Raw genomic sequence first — 11,935 nt, 5'->3', positions numbered from 1 at the left:
CTATTTTAAGGCTCTTACCAGGGTACCCAATTACTCTTAGTAAAATTAATACTTATACAAATGGTAGTGTTAACCAATCAGCAAGACTTTCAGGAAAGTGACACTACAGTGCCAATAAATAAATGCAAATACTCACCAGGGTTAAAATATTTTCTAAAAGACCACCCACAATGAAAAGTTTAGATATATTTAATAATAAATAATTAAAAAACATGATAACACTGGGTATCTGTTTATAATAAACACCAGAGTTTCTGTTAACAGGCAATACAAAAAAAATAACATAGATGGAAAGACTTAGACAGATACAGAAAAATAATACTTTTAGCTAATCTCACTATATTTTTCTAACTGACTGAAGAATTACTGTTCCCTAGTTAAGTAACTTATTAAAGCAAGGCAGGATGAAGGGTCTATATTATACAATTAAAAAGTCAGTTCAGTGAACAGCACTTGCATCGAAATGCCATTCAGCGAACTGTTCATAGTGAGCGTGTGGTACAGTGAAGATTGGAAAGTTTTCCCTTTCCTCACTGTAGTGTGATCATGGAGATGGTATATACAAATTTAGTGGGGGACACAGCCCCCACATGAGCGACTTCGCTGAAGGGCATTTTCTATGTATGTACCGTCCTCTGAACTGACTTTTTGATTATATAATATACACCCCAGGATGAAGTGGGTGAGTGGTCTTGTCAGTTCCAATAACAGAGTCCTGAGTGTTATCTGTCACATCTCTCACTAGTATCTAAATACAGTTTCAGTGCTGGTTACAAAATGACATCACATCTGGTCACCTGACTCTGTGGTTCCCACACTACCCCCTCACTAGAAACTTGAGCCAAGATCTGGCACAGATATGTCACAATTCACACATAGAGCTTTGCTAAGATTTATTCCAGCATCTAGAGATTGTAATACAATTCCAGTACTACCACCCTTCTTGCAGACACTAACAAGCCATTCTCTGGCACCTGGGGTAGCAATTAGTTCACCATTAAGGACAATAGGAGCAGGATCCCTGCCCAGGAATTGCATCTCTGGCTGCATTCAGGCCTGTGAGATAAAATCTTTATGGCCTAAACCAAGTTATTTAATTTCAGACTATTTTTCTTAAGGTTAGCTGGGCTGAGCTTAACCTCTTCCCTTCCAGCACTCTCTGTTAACATCTATACATTAAATCAGTTACAATACAGTCTGACATACATGTCATGCATATTGCTTTTCTGTCCACACAAGCAACTTTACAAATATCCTTTTTAACACAAGTATTTGTAAAAAAACTGATATTCAAATGACATAAAATTATTTACAAAACCCCAGCTAGTTATGCTGGCATATGTTACAAATGCACTACCCTACACACTAGGTATTAACTGAAAGATTTACAAACATGTGGCTGTTATTGAACAGCTAAGCTGTACAATATGCTCCATTCATTCCTATAAAGACATCACCATGCTGAATAGATAGTAAAGAATTGCAAAATTGTCATTATTTTAGGTACATTGCATTTATAAAAGCAGGCTCAGATTATTGATATTACTATCAAAGTAGCTTGTTAAAGCCATGGAAGCACAGTCTTATATAATCTCATTAGCAGAGTCTTGCTATGCGTTCTTTCAGCTTTCATGATAGTAGCATTTATCAGTTTTGTACTATATTCAAAATATTTAATGACTGTTTCCCACTTAAAAAAAAATATGACATCCACTACTGACTTAAAAATTAACTGCAGTTCAACAATGAGTAAGGTTCAATATGCTTTTAAAAAGTGGATATAACTGACTATGCACAAACATACACACTCACATACAGGTGTATTAAGGCAAATATTTGCACTATGATTGTGGTTGCATCCAGTATGAGTTCCATAAAAATATAAGTACAAATGGAAATTAAGTTGTGCCAAGTGTGAGAGCAGTGACGACAATTCTGTCAGACATATGGGGCTAAATTGAGAAATGATAATCCTGCACTGCAAAAGATGCAGAGACAATGAATTGATCCAAAATAATGGCATAGAATATTTAAAGCTGTGATAAGACCAACAGACAAAGATGCAGTCGGTATCTAGAAAAGAAAGCCACACCAATAGAACAATATGCAACACCATGAGAATCGTCCACAAACTGCCACACCATGAGTTTAGCACAAGATGCTACTCCATATGAGTCCGTGTGTAAACAGAATAATCCAATGAAGACAGATGTTCGGATTTTTTTATTTCATATACTTCGAGAAAGAAGTTATTTTCTTTTCTTTTCCCATTTTTATAAACTTACTAAAACAAGATCAAAAATTGTGAGATGACTATCTGGAAATATCTCTGCTCATAAACTAAAGGAATTTCTTGATTTTCAGGAATGTAGCTATTCATCTGTTCTTGTGCACTGATCAAAGATAGGCACTGGCAGAAATTGTTAGCAAATTTCCATTTGCAGTACACATTATGCACTAATGAATACTTAATTACATAGGAATTAGGGTATCCCATGCAAGTGAGTCACACAGAATATGCCAATGATGGCACCCATAATGATCTACCAATTCAGAAATGTACAAAATGGGGGCACTGCACTATGGCTCACACTCATTTGGGACACAGATTAATGGTGTACAAAATGAGAGTAATGGTAGGAGTTACATCAGCATTAGATCATCAACGTATGTAAATGGCTGCCATTGGAGCCATCCTGCAATGTTCCATGTCACAAAAATTGTATGCCAGTGGAAGAGGTACAGACAGCATTAGATATGCCACCAGCTTACAGACCGTCAGATTATGGACTGTTTAAATGTGGACAGGGAGACTGTAAGGGACTTTTCTTTTCCCATTTTTATAAACTCACTACAACAAGAACAAGAATTGTGAGATGACTATCTGGAAATATCTCTGCTCATAAACTAAAGGAATTTCTTGATTTTCAGGAATGTAGCTATTCAGGGGTTGGGAGGGTGGCCTAATGGTTAAGGTGTTTGCCTTGCAAACATAAGGTGCAGGGTTTGAGTCTCACAAGGGACAATTGGCTAGGCTAAAAATGGCTCGCAAGGGCAGTTAGCTTAGTACTAATCTATGAACCTCCTAAAGTGGATTACCACAGGTGATAGTGATGGTGCTTTAACAATCTTCTCTGTAGTCTGACTTACCACACAATACCCACAGAAGGCATGGCCTGCGGAGGTAGACCAGATGACAATTGCAATATGTATCATGGACCTATGGAGGCAATATTTGCCACCAGTAACCTCAGCAGCATTGTGTGCTCTCTGTCCGTATACTGTATGAAACTCTGTAGTTAAGGCAAAAGAGGTGCTTCAACAAAATATTAGTTTAAGGATGTGCTCACTTATGCAACCAGCTTATTGTACGTTTTTTAATTTTTTTATATTTTTCCCCTAACAGATTTGTTTGTTTTTCAATTGAATTGTACAGGTTATAGGTCACATTAAAGGTGGGAAAAGTTTTGAAATGATTTATTCTGGTCTCATTTTTTAATATCACAAAAAAACTGGCATTTTAACAGGGGCTTGTACACTGTTTATATCCACTGTATCTACAACCCTATCACCACCCCCCCCCTCGTGGCATGCATCATCCTAATCATTAAGATACAGGTACAGTATATGTTTACAGGCATATTTTGTCATGCTGGTTGTTACAGTTGCAGATCAGAAGATCCATGAATGACAGATATACAGATGGGTGTTGGTCAGTTCTTCCCTTCAGCCATGTAGCAGAGTGTGCACTGTACTGTAATGTACTGCATTGGATATTACTGTTCTGGTGCTTACAGTATTGACACACTGGTGACAGGCACTAGTTCAGCTATGCAATCCAAGCCACCTAAAGGTATGAGTTGCCATCCTTCCAATCCAGCAAGTGAGAGCAAAAACTACTCAACCTCAGTCTGTGTGCCACTTCATTGTTGATGCCCCGCACCCTTGGTTGACCTATCTGTTGCAATGTCCCATGTCTTTTCATTTGCATGCTGTAGCATATCAGTAGCACCTGTTATGGAGACATATTATGACTGCCCACAACATTCACATCCTGCACAAATTCCTGCCAAACCTGTTTCTGATCATGCATGTTTGCTATACCCTAAATCTTTGACAGAGGGATACATGTCATGTGTATAGAGGGCCTGCAGTAACACTTCATTTGCATGAGGGGTGAACTTTCCCAGGCATTGCTGCCCTCAGGTAGCCATGCCAGTACATGTACACCTGTGAGCAAAACATCTGTCAGTGGATGGGTATGGTATGCTGTGGAATGCCCATACCAATACCCACTGCCCTCTTTCATACTTCTAGTTATCAGTTTCAGTTATTGCTATGCACAGCTGGTTATCAGTTTCAGTTATTGCTATGCACAGCCTGCCACCCTTTTCAGTACTGTAGCCATGGCCACAACTTCCTTCTGTTTATCAATCTGTTTATCAGTTATGTACAGCCTTCCTACACCCATTTACATCCTGCAGCTTTGCCTCAACATACAACTTACATATTTTAGCACCATGGTACAGCATTCTATTATGGAATACATGATCCACAGACATAAGTCTGTATGCACGGAACTACCATTTTGCTCCTTGAGTAGACCTAATTGAGTGTCTGTGGCTACTTCAGGTACTGTAGACTGCATGGCTCCAGTGTGGTTTGACAGGGACAGTAGAATTTCCCAGCTCTTTCTGCATAGGAATTTTAAGGAGTGATACTGGTTGAGCATGATGGCCTGCTGTGGAAAGTGAATGCCTGGTACAAGTTTGCTATCATGGTGAGTGATGCCACTGGCATCTTCTGTTGTGTGTTGCTGGCATCGTTATAGTGATGTGAGGTGGTACAAGTCTGATCTGCTTCATTGTTGTGAGACAGAGGTTCAGAAGAGGGAGGCTGGAAAATATTGTATTCATTTTTCTGTAGTATTAACTTCTACTATCTTACCTGTTGTAGATGTATACATAAGAGTGCATGGTTTGATTTCCAGTAGTGGAAAGGTGACAGCTGAGTATATTTGGGTGTCACAGAAGCAGCAGCAGGATGTGTATGACATCTGTGCCAGGCCACTGTGTAACTGTGATTGTGCTTGTAACAATCATGTATGTATGTAATCAATTTTCCCTGTTATGTCATTCTTCTGAAAGTCCACTTGTGGAACAGCAGAAAGTGATACTGAGGATGCTTCAGGTTGTGCTGGCCAGTTCCTCCAGGGTTGGACTGTCAGTTGCTGCAAGTCTGCCACTTGGCTGGACCCATCACCATGCGCGTGATGACCTAGAGGAATCATGGTGCCCACTGTGTCCACTTAGCAGCAGAGGGTGAACGCTGTTTTTCTACAAGAGTACCAGATCCTCAGTGATCTTCAAGTATTAATTGCAGAGGCTGGTAACTGACAAGGAGTGTCAGCAACTTAATATCTGCCACGGAACTTTGGAGTGTTTGCTATAACAGCTTGTGGAGTGACATGACTGGCAGTCTATACTCACTGGGTGTCAGTTGGAGCAAGCCCATAACATCAGTTGCCTAGGTGAGTAATGCCTGACCTTGTTGCCTTCTGGTACAGTCTGGCATCCAATCATCCCAGGATCCTACTTTGTACTCATCTCACTGTTTTCACTCTGTTAAGTGCCATTCCCCATTACCTGTAAGCTGTATTTTCAATCCTGTATAACAAGTCAGGAAAAAAAGATCTTACAATGACAAAACTTGATCAATATTAAAAACCAAAACAAGATATTAGATTTCTAACTACAGAGACCAAGGCAAAGTTGTACACAAATCTTCACATCCAAAATCTAGGCAAACTTAAAAAAAAATTCTGGCACACCATTAATTCTATTAACCAAAAAAAAAAAAAAAAAATCCGAAATCTCAATCCTTTTCCAGACTTCCTCCTGACTTGATACAGGACATTCAGGCAAATACCCCCTCCTCTCTAGAAGCACCTCACACCTATGTTATCAGTCCCTCTAATCCCCCTTACTCTAGTGCACAAAATCATTGACTATCCCCCTTCCATTTTAAGGCTTTAACCTGCTAAGAAATGTAAACAAATCTGACATCTGTTGAGTATAAACCATCATCATCATCTTCTTTCGGCTGTTCCCGTTAGGGGTCACCACAGCAGATCACCTGTTTCCATTTCTTCCTGTCCTCTGCATCTTGCTCTGTCACACCAACCACCTGCATGTCCTCTCTTACCACATCCATAAACCTTATCTTAGGCCTTCCTCTTTTCCTGTTACCTGGTAGCTTCATCCTTAGCATCTTTTTCCCAATATACTCAGCATCCCTCCTCAGCACATGTCCAAACCAACGTAATCGTGCCTCTCTGGCTTTGTCTCCAAACCTTCCAACCTGGGCTGACCCTCTAATATACTTATTCCTAATCCTGTCCACCCTCGTCACACCCAGTGCAAATCTTAACATCTTTAATTCTGCCACATCCAGCTCAAACTCCTGCCTTTTTGTCAACGACACTGTCTTCAACCCATATAACATAGCTGGTCTCACTACCCTCTTGTAGACCTTCCCTTTCACTCTTACAGGTACTTGTCTGTCAGAAATCACTCCTGACACTCTTCTCCACCCACTCCATCCTGCCTGTACTCTCTTCTTCACCTCTGTTCCACACTCACTGTTACTCTGAACTACTGACCCCAAGTATTTAAACTCATCCACCTTCGCCACCTCTACTCCTTGCATCCTCACCATTCCTCTATCCTCCCTCTCATTCACACACATATATTCTGTCTTAGTCCTGCTGACCTTCATTCCTTTTCTCTCTAGAGCATATCTCCATCTCTCCAGGGTCGTCTCCACCTGTTCCCTACTCTCACTACAGATCACAATGTCATCTGCAAACATCATAGTCCACGGGGACTCCTGTCTGATCTCGTCTGTCAACCTGTCCATCACCATTGCAAATAAGAAAGGGCTCAGAGCTGATCCTTGATGTAACCCCACCTCCACCTTAAATGCATCCGTCACTCCCACTGCAGACCTCACTGCTGTCACACTACCCTCGTACATATCCTGTACCACTCTTACATACTTTTCTGACACTCCTGACTTCCTCATACAATACCACAACTCCTCTCTAGGCACCCTGTCATATGCTTTCTCCAAGTCTACAAAAACACAATGCAACTCCTTCCGACATTCTGTGTACTTCTGCATCAACACACTCAGAGCAAAGATCGCATCTGTAGTGCTCTTTCCCGGCATGAAACCATACTGCTGATCACTAATCATCATGTCCCTTCTTAACCTTGCTTCCACTACTCTTTCCCATAACTTCATGCTGTGACTGATCAATTTAATCCCTCTGTAGTTGCTACAGCTCTGCACATCACCCTTATTCTTAAAAATCGGTACCAAAACACTTTTTCTCCATTCCTCAGGCATCCTCTCACTTTACAAAATTTCATTAAACAATCTGGTTAAAAACTCCACTGCCATTTCACCTAAACACCTCCATGCTTCCACAGGTATGTCATCTGGGCCAACAGCCTTACCATTCTTCATTCTCTTCATAGCTATCCTTACTTCCTCCTTGCTAATCCATTGTACTTCATGATTCACTATCCCTACATCATCCAACCTTCTCTCCCTCTCATTCTCTTCATTCATCAACCCCTCAAAGTACTCTTTCTATCTCCTGAACACACTCTCCTCGCTTGTGAGTATGTTTCCCTCATTATCCTTTATCACCTTTACCTGCTGCACATCTTTCCTAGCTCGGTCCCTCTGTCTAGCCAATCGGTACAGGTCCTTTTCTCCCTCCTTAGTGTCCAACCTTTCATACAACTCTTCATATGCCTTATCCTTAGCCACCTCTCTCTACCTCTCTCTTTGCCATGCACCTCATCTCCTTATACTCCTGTCTACTTTCTTCATCTCTCTGACAATCCCACTTCCTCTTTGCCAACCTCTTTCTCTGTATACTCTCCTGTACTTCCTCATTCCACCACCATGTCTCCTTGTCATCCTTCCTCTGTCCAGATGTGATACCAAGCACCTTTCTAGCCGTCTCCCTTACTAGCTCTGCTGTAGTTACCCAGCTATTTGGTAACTCTTCACTGCAACCCAGTGCTTGCCTTAACTCATCCCTGAACTCCACCTCACAATTACCCTTTTTCAATTTCCACCACTTGATCCTTGGTGCTGCCCTCACACTCCTCCTTCTCTTCTTGATAACCAACATCATCCCACAAACCACTATCCTATCCTTAAATTATTTGCATCCTGAATTCTGAAATGTTATCTTATGGGACAAGTCACATCTCTAAGCTATTAACAAAATTATACAGTCTTTCACTTACTAAAGATTCAATGCCCACTAACTTTAACATGACCTTATAATCTCCAAACCTAAGGCAACAAATCCATCCTCAGAAGTCAATTTAAAGCCTTTTGCTACTCTACGTTTTCTAGCAAAAATCTAAGAAACTGGTATATGAATAGCTGCTAGATTCTATCTGCATTATCAGAGGTGCAACAGATAGCACACGACATTGGTGCTGGAAGACCAAAGGCTGTGAGTTCCATTCCCACTCAAGATGAATGGTTTGTTGATAATGCAATGCAGCCATAGGGGGTGCTGCATTCCTGAGTATGTCATCCTTTGGATAAGCTTTAAACCAAGGTCTCATCTGCTTGAGTTGGTGGTAGCTTAGGCAGATATAAAGATCCCGTGGCACCTGTCAAAAAGAGTAGGGGAAGATGTTCATCATATTGATCACTGCTGCAGTAACTTTAGCTATATGGGTTATATCTTGGCAAGCATCTAACAGCATAACAGCCTCCAAAGCTTTAGAGCTCCTGCCATGCATCCAAACTATGTCAGCTCAAGATGAGCTGAATAAAAAGAAAAGTTTGGGTGCTAAGCCTTTCAGAGCTTTCCTGACATTGAGGACAGCACTCCTCTGAGGGCTTTCGAGGACTGACAGTCGACTTGTGCTGTTCATTTGCTGGGCAGGTAAGTTCCCTTTGAGGAAAAAAGCCTTCCACATTAAATAATTGTTTTATCGTACTTTCCTATTTAGGAAATTATTTTTAAGCTTTAAGTTTGTGTTTTAGTGGACTGTCACAAGACTTCGCTATACTTTTAAAAAGGAATGCACTTTTTTTCCTGTCAGTTTAAAAGCTATTTAGAGTAATTCAAAACCAGTTTTTCTATGGAGAAATTATGTTTATTTTATTTTTTGGGACTGGTAAAGTCTTTTAAAATTCTTTTTACTGCATTGTTTTGTATAAAAAGGTTTCTTTTAAAGATTTTCTTTGGCTTGACCATGGAACAAATTACTAATCCCATGGATGGTCCTTCCTCCAGCCACAAAAAGAAAAAGCTAAGCAAACAGACTTTGCCACCACAGCAGGCTATCAGTTTGCCTCATCCACAGATGGGTGAATCTGTTGTGGCCAGAGCTTGTTCCTCAGACCACTCATTTTTTATTCCAGATTCCAGATCCTTTGCAGCTATTAGAGTCCCCTCAGTGGGTAAGGGAGAGCCATTCTTGTCCATCCTGAGAGAGGGAACAGAGAAACTTTCCTGTTTGGTCAGAGTGTGCCCATCAGTGGGGAAGCTGCTGCCATTAATAATGCTATTTGCCCAATTTTTCCTGTCAAAAAGATTAAGATTAAAAGAAAAAAATTAACCGAGCCTCTGTCAAGCAGAGCCAATGAAGTGATCCCAGGGGTGTATTTTCTGTTACCCATCCACTCGTCAAGGCTTCTCTTGAAGAGTGTTAGTGAGGGGCTCTGCCTAATGTAGTTCGGAAAATTTCCTTAGACAGGAGTAGTTTATTTGGTATGGCTAAGGATTTAATTCAAGCTATTGATCCTTCTTATAAGGTGGTTTCTAATAAAGGAAAGAGGGACACCTCTTTTCCAAAAGAGATTCAAGAGTCTGAACATGGACCGTAAGATGAAGGGACAGATACTAAGGTTTCTCCTCAATTTTCTGATTCAGACGCAGAATAGAGCTCAGTTTCTAATTCTCCCCATGCTAGTTTCTCTTTCTCTGAGACGTTTTTTCTGGAATGTGCCAGTGTTTTCAGTGGGAAAACACTGAGATTTCTCAGTCACTCAGAAAATACTGAGCTTTTACAGAAGGAATTTCCAGATCCTTCTCCCATTCCCCCAGTTTTGTCAGCTCTGGAGGATGTATGCATCACTGCTGAAATTTTCCTGATAGCCTGCTTCCCCTAAAAAGACAGAATATATAAAGTCCCTCAGTCTTTTAAGTTTTATACACTCTTCCAAAACCTGACCCATCATCTCTAGTTTTATTTAATCCTACTGCTTCTAAATATTTAGTTAATTCTAATCCTACTCTTTCTGACAAGGATGGGAAGATTATTAATAAGTACTGTAAAAATGTGCATGCTTCTGCAACTTTGATTTTCAGAATTTTGAATTGTCTAGCTCATATGTTAACATTTATTCTAGCCAATTGTGAAAGTATGAGGAATGTTTTGTCCACAGTTTTTTTTTCTTGTGGGAAAATCTACTTTAAGTAATTTAGCTTCTTTCACTGTACACGTCCCAACTCATTGTTTACAGAGTGTGTTTGATTTGATTGATACTTCTTCCAGTGCTATGGTCACTGGTACTGTTTTGAGGAAGTTTGCCTGGCCGCATTTTCAAAACCTCCCAGATTGTGCAAAAAGTGAGATTTTAAATTCTCCTTTGGATGGAGGTTTAGTTTTTGGTTCCTGTGCTGCAGAGGTGATCAAAAAGTGTGATGAAAGGGATAAGGTGATACAGAGAATCTCCAAGATTTTTCTGCCCTCCTTTTCCAAAATTTCTAAGGGATTTGTTAATCCCTGATTCAGTTTTGGCAAAAAACAAAATAAACAGTCTTAACAAAATGTAGGTAAGCAGACATTTTAGAAGAAACAGTGGAGGGAGGTCCAAAAATAATTAAATGCCCCCCAGAAACAAGACAGTCCAACAAACCATAATGACTATAAAAGGGTCATTGTCCCCCTTCCCACCCTTGTTGCCCCTTTTCCTTTCAGAAAGTCTGAATTTACACATTTTTCTTTGGCAACAGATAGTCTAAATGGGTTCTTAAGATAATTAATCAAGGTTACAGATAGCAGTGGGTGGAAGTCTCTCCTTTACACCAGACCAGGCTACTTTATTTCTCCCTGTTCTCCAACATGTGCTGTCCCAGTTCTGGATCTTTCTTTCTGAAACTTGTTTGTGATTGTGCCCATATTGAAAATGCTGTCACTTCACAACCTTTTACCTTATCTTCCTCATTTCAGATTAGATCAATTTAAAAGATGCTTAACATCACATCCCTATTCATCCATCCCTCAGACATTTCGTAAGGTTTTGTGTGTCTGGATCACACTGTCAGTTCTCTGCCTTATCCTTTGGACTGTATACTGCAGCACGAGTGTTCACATAGTGTCTAGCTCCAGTTATGGGTCATTGCAAAATACAGGGTATCTACATTTCTCCATATTTAGATGACTCGCTTATATTTGCAGAGTCTTTTTCAAAGTGTCAAGAATATCTCACTTGGGTGACAGATCTCTTAAACAAGCTGGGATTCCAAGAGAACATTCAAAAGTCTTTTTTAACTCCTTCACACAGGATTGTGCTTCTGGGGGTGTCAACTACACATCCCAGTTCAAAGAGCTTTTTTTCCAAATCTATTTCTAAGGTTTCCCACTCAAACTTCAGTCACTGTGAGGGAATATGTCAGGATGTTGGGTCTGGTGGCATCTATGATTCTCATAATATCTCTGGCAGGACAACACATGAGAAAGATCCAATGGCATTGGAGTCTGTTTGGTCCCAGCACCAACATCCTTTGTCTTTTCAAAATCACAGTGCTGGTGTTTGTCAGAACAGAAATCACTTGGTAGAGACAGCAAATATCCCTAATCCCAGGTCTTCTCTTCTCTCTCCCTGC

Source organism: Protopterus annectens, chromosome 14.part0, assembly GCF_019279795.1.
Source record: "Protopterus annectens isolate FY-2018-M chromosome 14.part0, PAN1.0, whole genome shotgun sequence".
Taxonomy (NCBI): domain Eukaryota; kingdom Metazoa; phylum Chordata; order Ceratodontiformes; family Protopteridae; genus Protopterus; species Protopterus annectens.
This window is presented reverse-complemented; position numbering follows the sequence as displayed.